Here is a 15,789-nt window from a genome sequence, read left to right as displayed (position 1 = left end):
ATTCCACTTCATATTCTTGTTACATTTTTTGAAATCCACAGAACACTCATGCAATTTCATCCAAAGTTCAGCACAGCCTGCCATTACTCCCATTTTTCAGATGAATGAACTGAGGCTCAGGATAGGCAACTGACTTACCAAAGTCATATAAACTCTTACAGATAGAACCAGAACAAGCATCTAAGCCTTCTGAATCAACTGTGTAATAGATATTTTTATAATAGTAACTGGGTGAAAAACAAGAGACGAAACGAAAATCTTGGACAGCAATGTAATATATACATCTTGCTAATATACCTTCAGAGGCTCACAAGGGGCACACATCCCAAGCACTCTTTCCCCATTAACTAGGAACTATGTAACACATGTAAAGAAAATAAAGGAGCACAAAAGATTTACAATAGAAGTCTAAGCACTGGCATCATACGTAGTAGAAAACCTCGCCTATGGTAGATTAGAGATACTAGTTCATCACATTGTCCTCTGGTCCTATCCCCCATTTATAAGGGAGGGAGGGAGAGAGTTGGGAAAGTAGGCTGCCTTCAGATTCCCTTTTCACTTGTACACTGCACACTGTACAAGTTTGTACTGCATGAGCTGTGAGGGATTAGGGTGGGGAAGTGAGAAAGGGATTATGTCCGTGTTCTGTCACAGCAAGTTCTGTTGTCTGCCTCCTGTTGGGTCTTTGCTAAAATCCAAGCTGTGCTGATGTGTTGACATATCGGATGCCCAGGAAGCTTTTCCGAACACCTAGATGAGGAGATTGAAAGCATAGCAGAGGAACAAGAATCTGTTCATGAATTAGGTTTGATCCAGTGCCTGGCCATGGCAGTATTTCACAGGAAACACCTTGATGTCATGCAGAAGAAGCGTTAAGAGCCCTTGGCTCTTGCTCAAACCCAACAGCAAGGAATGCAAATGTTCTGTGAGTAGCTGGAGTAGATAATATCTTTCCAGTAGGAAAAAAGAAGAAAAAATTCAAAACACTTGGTAGATCAAGCACCTGCAGAGACTCAGAAAACCATGTGCTGTTGACCAGACAATTCCAAAAGAGACCCTCACTCTGTCGGTGGTATCTTGTTCCTCCCATGCAAGTTCCTCACCTGTTTCTGGGAAATGAGTTCACCAAGTATACTTATCTTGTTGAGTTGGGGTTAACTAAATGGCATGTTTAATTTGATTTTAAAGAAAACCATACTTGAAACCTAGCTTTAAAAATATAGAAAGTAATAGTTGTAAAAAGCCACCAACCAGTTTTTCAAGTAAGGAATTAGGGGCTCGGAGGTGTCAAAGACTATTCTGAAGGTCTAGACCATTAGCAACAGAGCTAGTGATAGCAGAAGTTTTATGTGTAGACTGTTTATTATGTACCACACATGGTGAAGTGGTTCACACAGTGTTCCCTTAAAATTTCATCAGAATCCATTTACTTCTACAAATAAAGAATATGAGAATTGGAAAAGTAAAATGATTTGCCTAAATGAATTTCAACCCTAAGATAGGATATGAGCCCGCCATACTTGGCTCAGCCTATGCTCTAGTTAGTTAGAATTCCAGAGTATTTAATTTGCTCACTAATCCAAGGTGGCAGAGCTAGAGAGCTATGGTCTCTTGAACAACTGGTCATGGGGTAATATACGATGTAGCCTACCTGTCTATACTATTCTCTCTCTTTCCCTCTCTCACATTCTTTCTTTCTCTCATATTCCCTCCCTCTCTCTCCCCTCCCTTGCAGTCATCCTTAAGCCAGCTTGCCTGGATAATGATTAAGTTAAAAAACAAAAAAGACATATTCCAGGTAGTAATTACATGTTTTCAAACCGCTTCAGTATTTCATTTCATTTGGAACTCTTCTAATTTTTTAAATATAATCTAAGATTATTAAGCACCATAAAGTATCTTCCATTTTAGACTCCTTCATTATGCTTGCTTCTGGATCATTCTCTGAAAGCATAGCCTGTATTGCATAAACTCCTCTTCTAAAGAAGACTTCCATGCTTTCCCTTCCCTCTGATTTAGTTTGTTACTATAAGCTGGGATTTTAGGACTCTCCATTATGTATACTCATCTGCCTTCTCATCCTAAGCTCCTAGTGCCCTGAGAATGGAGCATGTACCAGGCTCTCTGAACGTTACTTTTCAGGTTTGTATACCTCTGATCCCCAAGCCTTGGATTGTTCTCTTTCCTTTCAATATAGTAATAAATACTTCTTTCCCTATCTCTTCCACTACCAGTGGAAGCCCCAAACATCTCTCAAATGACATCACTAATACCATTTCCCCCAAAACAGGATTTGCCTTCTTCCTTCTATAAATTCCCATAGCACTTTGTTGTTGTTGTTGTTAATTACCATAAGCCAGCTTCCCCAGAAGCAGACTCTAGAAATTTGCATGAAGGCATTTTTTTTCTTTCATAATTAAGATTTTATTGGTTGGAAAATGGGGGACGCTTCATGAATTCACATACCAGCCTCGTGTAGGGGCCACACTGATCTTCTCCATTTAGTTCCAATTTTAGTATATGTGCTGCCCAAGGCCTTTTGTTGGGGAAACAAGATTGTGCAAAGAAGTGCAAAGCCATCTCTCAGGCCACAGCCAACCCCTTGGGGAGCTCTGGAGCTGTGAGCAAGGGTCAGGGCCTTTACCTCCCTCTGTCCAAGGGCAAGGACCTTGGGCAAGGAACACATAGGGAATACCAATCTATGAACTGTCAGCTTTCCATACAACTGGGGGATGAAGCTTTCCATCTAAAAAGGACAGAAGGCAGGGGTAGAAATGTGAGTGATACACCACAGTAGCCACTTCATCATTCTAGAAGGAACCTGGCATCCTTTGCTTTGTAGGTCATGACCAGAAACTAAAATTAATATTTCCTAAGTATTTTCTGAATTCCTTGTAGCTGTTAGTACTGTGCCCAAGAAATGCTGGCCAAATAATTTGCTGAGATAATTTATCTTGTGCTCTCCAACAGAATTTTCACTTTAAAGGTATATTAATGAGGTATGTCAGACAAATTCCATCTCCATTTTTCTAGAGGAGAAAAGTGAGGCATTGACTGATCACTGGAGTTGGTCAATAGCACAATTCATTCAAGAGTTTCATTTTTTAAGGTTTTATTTATTTATTTTTGAGAGAGAGTGGGAGAAAAAGAGAGAGAGAGAGAGAGATGCACAGAGGGAGAGGGAGAAGCAGACTCCCCACTAAGCAGAGAGTACAAAGCAGGGCTTGATCCCAGGACCTTGAGATCATGATCTGAGTCAAAAGCAGACACTTAACACACTGAGCCCTGCAGGTGCCCCCATTTAAAAGTTTCACTGAGAAAACCTAGGTCTCAGGATTCTCAGGCTGATTGTCTTTGGAAAAAAAATGTACTCAATTAACCAAATACAAATAGTAGCTCAAAAAAGGGCTACAGTTGCGTCCAGAGTTCATAACCTTGCTCCCTAAAATCCTTTTCAAAAATTCCTGCTTCTGGACCTCCCTGAGGTGCCTCAACTTGATAAGTTATTAGACTTCCTTTTGGCACATTTTCATGTGCAAAGAGCCAGAGCTTTCAACTGAGATTTAAAACAACTTTGGCTCATTGCCCAGGGCTCATACTATGGACAGAGCAGAAAGCATCCTCCAAGAATCTTTAAAACAGTCACTATGAGGCAGATGACCTGAAGTATAATCCCCTGAAATCATTTTTCAGGAGATGTGTCACAGTCATAAAAACAGGTGAAGTCATAAAAAAGCCCTGTTTAAGATAACAAATGTCCCTTTCCCATTCCCATCCTTGTTCCTAGTCCCACTCCCATAAGTACTCTATTACCCTCACCCACCCCAAATCATAGCTTTAGCAGAGAAAAATCACCTATAATGTAGCCTATTTCTAGGAAAACATCAATCCCAGCCATATGCATGAATCTGTTTCTGTTGCATGGATATGATCTGGTACTCAGCAGGATTTCTTGTTTACTGCCACTGCTAAGAACTCCAGAAGATTGAGTCAAGAGCAGGCCTGCTTCAAGTACCTAAAAAATCAAGATCTGGGCATCATCACCTTGGCTAGTTACCTCCTTTTCTTTGGATTCTTGACATATGGAAAGAAATCTGTATATACAGATCACACCTAAGTACTTGTGCCTGGCTATATACACGGAGTTGTTAGAGCAGCGTTAGTCTTCCATTCAATGTCAAATCAATTGTCCTTCAATGTAGCTCTTTTGGTCATTACTCCTGCTCAAGGGCCATCAAACATCCCTGTTCGTAATGCCAAATCCTGAGCCTAGATCTACTAGCCCTCCACAATGTCCAACTCAGCTGCCATCTCTTCTTTGAAGACATCTGGTGCTCCACTGCTTAGCCCAAAGTGTGGTTCACATCATTTTCTGCCTTGTATTATTTGTGTTCACATCTCCTCCTGTCTCTATTAATTAGTAAGTTAGGACAAAGGCAAAAACCAGATGTCAGTCATTTTTCTCTTCCAACCATAATTGGCACAATACACTGGGATAAAGTCAATGTTCAACAAAGAATCAAAAAAGCAGTAGGTGTGTCTTCCAATGGTCACTGCAGTATATATAAAACAAATTTGGGAAATATTTCAAACATTTCTGTTACCTTTTTATTAAAGTTTACCGTATGTAATATGGAAATAACTACTAAGTATATATGTTGAAAATTTGTCAAAAATGATTAAAGGCATGTAATCATCTCTAAGAATATAGAGACAACCACATCCCTTGCCTCACAGTCAACTCCTAAAAGGAATCACTATAATATCTACCATCTTAAACCACTTTTCATCTCTTTATATGAATGGAATAGAGTGGTGTGAATTCTTGCGTGTCTATTTTTTATTTTATTTTGGGTTTTTTTGCTCATTGTTATGATTAAAGTTTTATTCACTTGATTGTTCCATAGCCCTCGTTCATTTCTTTCACTGTTAACTGATAAGCCATTGTATGAATTTGTAGCAATTCATTGATGATAATGGACATTTGGGCTCTTCCCAGTTTTTAGAAATTATGAATAAAGTTCCCTGAACATTTGTGTATGTGTCTCTTGGTGCAGTGTGCATGCCTTCTGTTACATATTTAGCAAGAATGAAAATAGCCAAGCCACTGTGTATGCATTCACTCAACTTTAGTTGATATTACTGTACAGTTTTTAAGGCGGTTTTAACTACATCAACATTGTGTGAGAGATCCTATGGCTTTATTTCTTCACCTGCACTTGACATTGTCACATATTTAAAATATTAGTCATTCAGGTGGGCATATAGGGGTTAGTATGGTTTTAATTTGCATTTCCCTGATGATAAATAATGACAAGAACAACACATTTTCTAATGCTTTCTGGCCACCTGTGAAATAAGTCCTTTGATGTCTTTAAATTGTATTGTACTTGTCTTATTAATTTGTGGTATTTTTAATATCCAATTATTTTTTGGATACAGTTTCTTTGCCAGATCTATGATTACAAATCCCCACACTGCAGTTTGCATGATAGCTCTCTTAATGGTATGTTTTGATTAAAAAAATTATCAATTTTCATCAAATCTAATGCATCGGTTTTTCACTTCATGGTTAGTGATTGTGCACGTGTGCATTAGTGTGTTCTTGTTTAAGAAATCTTTGCCAAATTGGGAGCCTGGGTGGCTCAGTGGATTAAAGCCTCTGCCTTCAGCTCAGGTCATGATCTCGATCCCAGGGTCCTGGGATAGAGCCCCGCATTGGGCTCTCTGCTCAGCAGGGAGCCTTCTTCCCCCTCTCTCTCTCTGTCTGCCTCTCTGCCTACTTGTGATCTCTGCCTGTCAAATAAATAAATAGAATCTTTTAAAAAAAGAAAGAAAGAAAGAAAGAAAGAAAGAAAGAAAGAGAAATCTTTGCCAAACTTAAGATCATGAAGGTTTTTTTTTATATTTTCTTCAGAAGTTTGTAACTTTACCTTTCAATTTTAGGACTCAGGTACATATGGGATAAATTTTGGTGCATGGTAGGAGGAAGGTGTCAAATTAATTTTTATAGAATATACAATTAATCTCAAGGCATTTATCTAAAAGATCACATTTTCCCTCATGGCACTGCCACAATACTTTGCTATAAATCAATGACAATTTATGCTTGGGTCTAAAACTGGATATTCTATTAGGTTCCATTGGTCTATATTTCTATCTTTGTGCACAAATCATAATTTTTAATTACTGCTTTATTATCTTATTTTTAAATCTGTTAGTTCATGCCTCTCAACATGGTTCATCTTTTAGATTTTCATTGATACTTTTAGTTGTTTAGAAATATAGTTATTTCGGAGAGGAGTCAAGATGGTGGAGAAGTAGCAGGCTGAGACTACATCAGGTAGCAGGAGATCAGCAAGATAGCTTATCTAAAGATTGAAAACACCTATAAATCCAACGGGAGATCAAAGAGAAGAACAGCAACTCTAGAAACAGAAAATCAACCACTTTCTGAAAGGTAGGACTGGCGGAGAAGTGAATCCAAAGCAACAGGAAGATAGACCGCAGGGGGAGGGGCCAGCGCCTGGCAAGCAGCGGAGCAATGGAGCACAAAACAAGGACTTTTAAAAGTCTGTTCCGCTGAGGGACTCACTCCAGAGGCTAAACCGGGTTGAAGCCAATGCAGGGTCTGCGTGGCCTCAGGTCCCACAGGGTCACAGAAAGATCGGGGGTGTCTGAGTGTCACAGAACTTGCAGGTATTAGAACGGGGAGCCGGCTACAGAGACAGAGCCGAGGAGTGAGCTCTCAGTTCTGGGTTACCTTGAACCGGTCGCAGGCTTGGTGAGTTCGGAGCGTGGCCAGAGGCCAGGGTGATGGGAGTAATTGGGCGCTATTCTCTGAGGGCGCACTGAGGAGTGGGGCCCCGAGCTCTCGGCTCCTCTGGGCCAGAGACTGGGAGGCCGCCATCTTCATTCCCATCCTCCAGAACTCTACAGAAAGCGCTCAGGGAACAAAAGCTCCCGAAAGCAAACCCGAGCTGATTACTCAGCCCGGCCCCTGGTAAGGGCGGTGCAATTCCGCCTACGGCAAAGACACTCTCAAGTGTTTGTCTCAATCACTACAACAGGGGCAAAGACACTCTCAAGTGTTTGTCTCAATCACTACAACAGGCCCCTCCCCCAGAAGATCAAAAAGAAATCCAGTCAGGACCAAGTTCACCTACTAAGGAGTGCAGATTCAATACCAAGGAGAGCAGCAGAATTCCAGAGGAGGAGAAAGCAAAGCACGGAACTCATGGCTTTCTCCTCATGATTCTTTAGTCTTGCAGTTAATTTAATATTTTTTTCAATTTTTTTTTCTTCTTCTGCTAAGTTTTTTTTTTAACTTTTACCCTTTTCTTTTTTAATGATTTTTAACTAGTTTATCTAATATATGTATATATTTTTCTTTTTGATATTTTTTCTTTATTCATTTTCTTTTTTTAATTGTTTCTTTTTTTTTTCCTGAACCTCTTTTTATCCCCTTTCTCCCCCCCATGATTTGGGATCTCTTCTGATTTGGTTAAAGCATATTTTCCTGGGGTCTTTGCCACCCTTTTAGTATTTTGCTTGCTCCTTCATATACTCTTATCTGGACAAAATGACAAGGCGGAAAAATTCACCACAAAAAAAAAAAAAAAAGAACAAGAGGAAGTACGAAGGCCAGGGACCTAATCAATACAGACATTGGTGATATGTCAAATCTAGAGTTCAGAATGATGATTCTCAAGGTTCTAGCCAGGCTAGAAAAAGGCATGGAAGATATTAGAGAAACCCTCTCGGGAGATATAAAAGCCCTTTCTGGAGAAATAAAAGAACTAAAATCTAACAAGTTGAAATTAAAAAAGCTATTAGTGAGGTGCAATCAAAAATGGAGGCTCTCACTGCTAGGATAAATGAGGCAGAAGAAAGAATTAGTGATATAGAAGACCAAATGACAGAGAATAAGGAAGCTGAGCAAAAGAGGGACAAATAGCTACTGGACCACAAGGGGAGAATTTGAGAGATAAGTGACACCTTAAGATGAAACAACATTAGAATAATTGGGATCCCAGAAGAAGAAAGAGAGAGGGGAGCAGAAGGTATATTGGAAAGAATTATTGGAGAGAATTTCCCTAATATGGCAAAGGGAACAGGCATCAAAATCCAGGAGGTGCAGAGAAACCCCCTCAAAATCAATAAGAATAGGTCCACACCCCATCACCTAATAGTAAAATTTACAAGTCTTAGTGACAAAGAGAAAATCCTGAAAGCAGCCCGGGAAAAGAAGTCTGTAACATACAATGGTAAAAATATTAGATTGGCAGCAGACTTATCCACAGAGACCTGGCAGGCCAGAAAGAGCTGGCATGATATATTCAGAGCACTCAACGAGTAAAACATGCAGCCAAGAATACTATATCCAGCTAGGCTATCATTGAAAATAGAAGGAGAGATTAAAAGCTTCCAGGACAAACAAAAACTAAAAGAATTTGCAAACACCAAACCAGCTCTACAGGAAATATTGAAAGGGGTCCTCTAAGCAAAGAGAGACCCTAAAAGTAGTAGATCAGAAAGGAACAGAGACAATATACAATAACAGTCACCTTACAGGCAATACAATGGCACTAAATTCATATCTCTCAAAAGTTACCCTGAATGTTAATGGCTAAATGCCCCAATCAAAAGACACAGGGTATCAGAATGGATAAAAAAACAAAACCCATCTTTAGGTTGCCTACAAGAAACTCATTTTAAACCCGAAGACACCTCCAGATTTAAAGTGAGGGAGGGGCACCTGGGAGGCTCAGTGGTTAAAGTGAGGGGGTGGAAAAGAATTTACCATGCTAATGGACATCAGAAGAAAGCAGGAGTGGCAATCCTTATACCAGATCAATTAGATTTTAAGCCAAAGACTATAATAAGAGATGAGGAAGGACACTATATTATACTCAAAGGATCTGTCCAACAAGAAGATCTAACAATTGTAAATATCTATGCCCCTAAGGTGGGAGCAGCCAACTATATAAACCAATTAATAACAAAATCAAAGAAACACATCAACAATAATACAATAATAGTAGGGGACTTTAACACTCCCCTCACTGAAATGGACAGATCATCCAAGCAAAAGATCAACAAGGAAATAAAGGCCTTAAATGACACACTGGACAAGATGGACATCACAGATATATTCAGAACATTTCATCCCAAAGCAACAGAACACATTCTTCTCTAGTGCATATGGAACATTCTCCAGAATAGATCACATCCTCGGTCCTAAATCAGGTCTCAACCGGTATCAAAAGATTGGGATCATTCCCTGCATATTTTCAGACCACAACGCTCTGAAGCTAGAACTCAATCACAAGAGGAAATTTGGAAAGAACCCATATACATGGAGGCTAAAGAGCATCCTTCTAAATAATGAATGGGTCAATTGGGAAATTAAAGAAGAATTGAAAAAATTCATGGAAACAAATGATAATGAAAAAACAATGGTTCAAAATCTGTGGAACACAACAAAGGCAGTCCTGAGAGGAAAAATATACAGTGATACAAGCCTTTCTCAAGAAACAAGAAAGGTCTCAAATACACAACCTAACCCCACACCTAAAGGAGCTAGAGAAAGAACAGCAAAGAAAGCCTAAACCCAGTAGGAGAAGAGAAATCATAAAGATCAGAGCAGAAATCAATGAAATAGAAACCAAAAAAAAAAAAAAAAAAAGCAAATCAACAAAACTAGGAGCTGTTTCCTTGAAAGAATTAATAAGATTGATAAACCCCTGCCAGACTTAAATCAAAAAGAAAACAGAAAGGACCCAAATAAATAAAATCATGAATTAAAGAGGAGAGATCACAACCAACACCAAAGAAATACAGACAATTATAAGAACATACTATGAGCAACTCTACACAAACAAATTTGACAATCTGGAAGAAATGGATGAGACATATAAACTACCACAACTGAACCAGGGAGAAATAGAAAACCTGAACAGACCCATAATCAGTATGGAGGTTGAAACAGTCATCAAAAATCTCCAAACAAACAAAAGCCCAGGGCCAGATGGCTTCCCAGGGGAATTCTACCAAAGATTTAAAGAAGAACTAATTCCTATTCTCCTGAAACTGTTCCAAAAAATAGAAATGGAAGGAAAACTTCCAAACTCATTTTATGAGGCTTGCATCACCTTGATCCCAAAACCAGACAAGGATCCCATCAAAAAAGAGAACTACAGACCAATATCCTTGATGAACACAGATGCAAAAATTCTCACCAAAATACCAGCCAATAGGATTCAACAGTACATTAAAAGGATTATTCACCACGACCAAGTGGGATTTATTCCAGGGCTGCAAGGTTGGTTCAACATCCGCAAATCAATCAATGTGATACAACACATTAATAAAAGAAAGAACAAGAACCATATGATACTCTCCATAGATGCTGAAAAAGCATTTGACAAAGTACAGCATCCCTTCCTGATCAAAACTCTTCAAAGTGTAGGGATAGAGGGCACATTCCTCAATATTATCAAAGCCATATATGAAAAATCCACTGCAAACATCATTCTCAATGGAGAAAAACTGAAAGCTTTTCTGCTAAGGTCAGGAACACGGCAGGGATGTGCATTATGACCACTGCTATTCAACATAGTACTAGAAGTCCTAGCCTCAGCAATCAGACAACAAAAGGAAATTAAAGACATCCAAATCGGGAAAGAAGAAGTCAAACTATCACTCTTCGCAGATGATATGATACTATATGTGGAAAACCCAAAAGACTCCACTCCAAAACTGCTAGAACTTGTACAGGAATTCAGTAAAGTGTCAGGATATAAAATCAATGCACAGAAATCAGTTGCATTTCTCTACACCAACAACAAGACAGAAGAAAGAGAAATTAAGGAGTCAATCCCATTTACAATTGCACCCAAAACTATAAGATACCTAGGAATAAACCTAACCAAAGAGACTAAGAATCTATACACAGAAAACTATAAAGTACTCATGAAAGAAATTGAGGAAGACACAAAGAAATGGAAAAATGTTCCACCCTCATGGATTGGAAGAACAAATACTGTGAAAATGTCTATGCTACCTAAAGCAATCTACACATTCAATGTGATTCCTATCAAAATACCATCCATTTTTTTTCAAAGAAATGGAACAAATAATCCTAAATTTATATGGAACCAGAAAAGACCTCGAGTAGGGGCACCTGGGTGGCTCAGTGGGTTAAAGCCTCTGCCTTTGGCTCAGGTCATGATCCCAGGGTTCTGGAATCAAGCCCCGCATCGGACTCTCTGCTCAGCGGGGACCCTGCTTCCTCCTCTCTCTCTCTGCCTGCCTCTCTGCCTGCTTGTGATCTCTGTTGTCAAATACATAAATAAAATCTTAAAAAAAAAAAAGACCTCAAATAGTCAGAAGAATGTTGAAAAAGAAAGCCAGAGTTGGTGGCATCACAATTCCAGACTTCAAGCTCTATTACAAAGCTGTCATCTTCAAGACAGTATGGTACTGGCACAAAAATAGACACATAGATCAATGGAACAGAATAGAAAGTCAAGAAATAGACCCTCAACTCTATGGTCAACTAATTTTTGACAAAGCAGGAAAGAATGTCCAATGGAAAAAAGACCGTCTCTTCAGCAAATGATGTTGGGAAAATTGGACAACCACATGCAGAAGAATAAAACTGGACCATTTCCTTACACCACACACAAAAAATAGACTCAAAATGGATAAAGTACCTCATGTGTGAAAGGAATCCATCAAAATCCTTGAGGAGAACACACGCAGCAATGTCTTAGACCTCAGCCACAGCAACTTCTTCCTAGAAACATCACCAAAGGTAAGGGAAGCAAGGGCAAAAGTGAACTATTAGGAGTTCATCCAGATGAAAAGCTTTTGCACAGCAAAGGAAACAATGAACAAAACCAAAAGACAACTGACAGAATGGGAGAAGATATTTGCAAACAATATATCAGATAAAGGGCTGGTATCCAAAAATCTATAAAGAACTTATCAAACTCAACACCCAAAGAACAAATAATCCAACCAAGAAATGGGCAGAAGACATGAACAGACATTTCTGCAAAGAAGACATCCAGATGGCCAACAGACACATGAAAAAGTGCTCAACATCATGCGGCATCATGGAAATACAAATCAAAACCACAATGAGATACCATCTCACACCAGTCAGAATTGCTAAAATTAACAACTTAGGAAATGAGAGATGCTGGTGAGGATGTGGAGAAAGGGGAACCCTCCTACACTGTTGGTGGGAATGCAAGCTGGTGCGACCACTCTGGAAAACAGCAGGAGGTTCCTCAAAAAGTTAAAAATAGAGGTACCCTACAACCCAGCAATCATGCTACTGGGTATTTATCCTAAAGGTACAAATGTAGTGATCCAAAGGGGCACGTGCACCCATATGTTTATAGCAGCAATGTCTACAATAGCCAAACTATGGAAAGAACCTACATGTCCATCAACACATGAATGGATAAAGAAGAGGTGGTATGTATGTATGTATGTATGTATGTATGTATATACATACATACATACACACACACACACAATGGAATACTATGCAGCAATCAAAAGAAATGAAATCTTTTCATTTGCGATGACATGGATGGAACTGGAGGGTATTATGCTAGGCAAAATAAGTCGATCAGAGAAAGACAATAACCCTATGATCTCACTGATATGAGGAAGTTGAGAGGCAACATGGGGGTTTGAGTAGGGAAGGAAAAAATGAAACAAGATGGGATCGGGAGGGAGACAAACCATAAGAGACTCTTAATCTCACAAAACAAACTGAGGGTTGCTGGGTGGAGGGGAGGGTAGGGAGAGGGTGGTTGGGTTATGGGCATTGGGGAGGGTGTGTGCTATGGTGAGTGCTGTGAAGTGTGTAAACCTGGAGAATCACAGACTTGTACCCCTGGGGCTAATAATACATTATATGTTAATAAATTAAAAAAAAAAAAAGAATCTCTTGGGGTGCCTGGGTGGCTCAGATGGTTGAGAGCCTGCTTTTGGCTCAGGTTGTGAACCTGCAGGCCTGGGATGGAGTACCACATTGGGCTCCTTGCTCAGCGGGGAGCCTGCTTCTCTCTCTGCCCACTCTACCCCTGCTTGTGGTCTCTCTCTCTCTAAGAAATAAATAAAATCTTTTAAAAATAAAATAAAATAACAGAATCTCTTATAGTTTGTCTTCCTCTCTGTTTTTATGGGGGGGATGGGGTAACTGGGTGATGGGCATTAAGGAGGGCACTTGATGTAATGAGCACAGGGTATTATATGCAACTGATCAGTCACTAAATTCTATCCCTGAAACTAACAATACAGTATATGTTAACTTAATTGAACTGAAATAAAAAATTGAAAAACAAACAGATTAGTGGCTGTCAAGAGTTTTACAGGAGGGAGCGATAAGTACAGCACAGAGGAAGCTCTTCTGCATCATACTACAATGGTAGATACATGTCATTATAGATCAGTGGTAATGCATAGAATGTATATGACCTAGGATGACCTTTTATGTAATTTACATGTTTTGAATAATAATGATGCTCAGTGTAAATTCACAGACTGTAATAAATGTACTGCTCTGGCACAGGACATTTGTGGAAGAGGTCATATTCATGTGACAACAAGAGGTATTTGGAACTCCATATCCTTTCTGCTCAATTTTGTTGTAAACCCAAAACTACGGTAAAAATAAAGTTTATGTAGTTTTAAAATGAAAGAGAACATGTCACTACTTATATCACAGATTAACAAAATAAGAAGATATTGAGAAAATTTCATCATAATACATTTGATCATTTAAATGAAAACTGAACTTACTTGAAGCAAACATAGGGAGAAATAGAAAATATGCACAAAATTTCTGAATTCTTAATTGAAAACATTTCCACAAATAAACCTAAAGGACCAAATGTCTTCATTGGTGAATTCTCCTAAACATTTAAAGAAAAGAAAACAATCTTAAACAAACTCTTCCAGAGAACAGAAAAATAAGAAACATTTGCAAATTTATTTTATGGGTCCAGTATGACCTTAACACAAAACTTGACAAAAACCGTGCAAAAAAGATAAAGCAAGTATAGGCCAAAATCTCTCATGAACATGCACACAAGAAAATCTAAAGAACATATTAGAAAATTGAATCCAGAAATACAGAAAAATGATGCTTTGTTATAATCACACTCAGTTTATTTCAGGAGTAAAATGCTGGTTTAATATTTGAAAATAAATCATAATATAACAGAATAAAAGATAAAAACCATATGAAAACCTCAAAAGATTCATAAAAAGCCTTTAATAAAATTCATCCCCTATGATTAATCCATGATGAAATAAACATAGAATTTTCCTTAATTATCTGTTAAAATATAGCTACCCACAAAAACCTCTAAATCTTCTTTGATTATCAAATATTAAAGATACACACTGAAGTCTGGTAAGAGATATGGATATCCAGTGATATAGCATCTACTAGTATTTTTATAACATTTCATATACAGCAGAGCAAGAAGAATAAATGAAAGGTATAAGAATTAAAAAGAAATATAACTCATTATTCATGTATAATGTAATTGTGTATGTTAAACATGCAAAATAATTCTATAGATTAAAAAAAACACATCTAATAACTGAAAATAGCATTGCTGGATGTGAAGTGATATGTAAAATTCAATTATTACTTCAAATTATTAGTAACAAACAAGTCAAATTAAACATTAGAAAACATTTCATTTATGATAGCACCAAAAACATTGAGTGTCTTAGAATAAATTTAACAAAAGTCATTCATACTTCTACACTAAAAATTGTAAGGTATTATGGAGAAATTTATTAAAGATGTAATAAGTGGAAATATATACCAGATTTATGTTTAAAGATTTAATATTTTAAAGATGTCAATTATTCCTAAACTGATGTATAGAATCAATAAAACTCTAATTATAAATAATATATGGCAATTTGTTGTGGAAAGTGGCAAGCTAAATTCTAAAATACATATAGAAATAACTATATATTTTTTTAATTTTTTTTATTTTTTATAAACATATAATATATTTTTATCACCAGGTTTACACATTTCACAGCACTCACCATAGCACATACCCTCCCCAATGTCCATAACCTCAACCCCCTCTCCCAAGCCCCTCCCCCAGCAACCCTCAGTTTGTTTTGTGAGATTAAGAGTCACTTATGGTTTGTCTCCCTCCCAATCCCATCTTGTTTCATTTACTCTTCTCCTACCCCCTAAACCCCCCATGTTGCATCTCCACTTCCTCATATCAGGGAGATCATATGATAGTTGTCTTTCTCCGATTGACTTATTTCGCTAAGCATGATACCCTCTAGTTCCATCCACGTCATCGCAAATGGCAAGAAATCATTTCTTTTGATGGCTGCATAGTATTCCATTGTGTATATATACCACATCTTCTTTATCCATTCATCTGTTGATGGACATCTAGGTTCTTTCCATAGTTTGGCTATTGTAGACATTGCTGCTATAAACATTCGGGTGCACGTGCCCCTTCGGATCACTACGTTTGTATCTTTAGGGTAAATACCCAGCAGTGCAATTGCTGGGTCATAGGGTAGTTCTATTTTCAACATTTTGAGGAACCTCCATGCTGTTTTCCAGAGTGGTTGCACCAGCTTGCATTCCCACCAACAGTGTAGGAGGGTTCCCCTTTCTCCACATCCTCGCCAGCATCTGTCATTTCCTGACTTGTTCATTTTAGCCATTCTGACTTGTGTGAGGTTGTATCTCATTGTGGTTTTGATTTGTAT

At 38.2% G+C, this 15,789-nt stretch overlaps 1 non-coding gene across 1 annotated transcript; it reads right to left on the bottom strand.

Annotated features, from left to right (window-relative positions):
* Window positions 1-2,434: 2,434 nt before the first annotated feature.
* On the bottom strand, window positions 2,435-2,537 carry LOC116868446. The gene has a single exon (XR_004382840.1). It is a non-coding gene; the product is annotated as a U6 spliceosomal RNA (small nuclear RNA).
* Between the last annotated feature and the right edge of the window lie 13,252 nt (window positions 2,538-15,789).

The sequence above is a fragment of the Lontra canadensis genome, unplaced genomic scaffold (genome assembly GCF_010015895.1).
Source record: "Lontra canadensis isolate GAN:19392208 unplaced genomic scaffold, GSC_riverotter_1.0 scaffold15, whole genome shotgun sequence".
Taxonomy (NCBI): domain Eukaryota; kingdom Metazoa; phylum Chordata; class Mammalia; order Carnivora; family Mustelidae; genus Lontra; species Lontra canadensis.
Note: the sequence above shows the minus strand (reverse complement) of the source record. Positions and strands in the feature narration are given on the sequence as shown.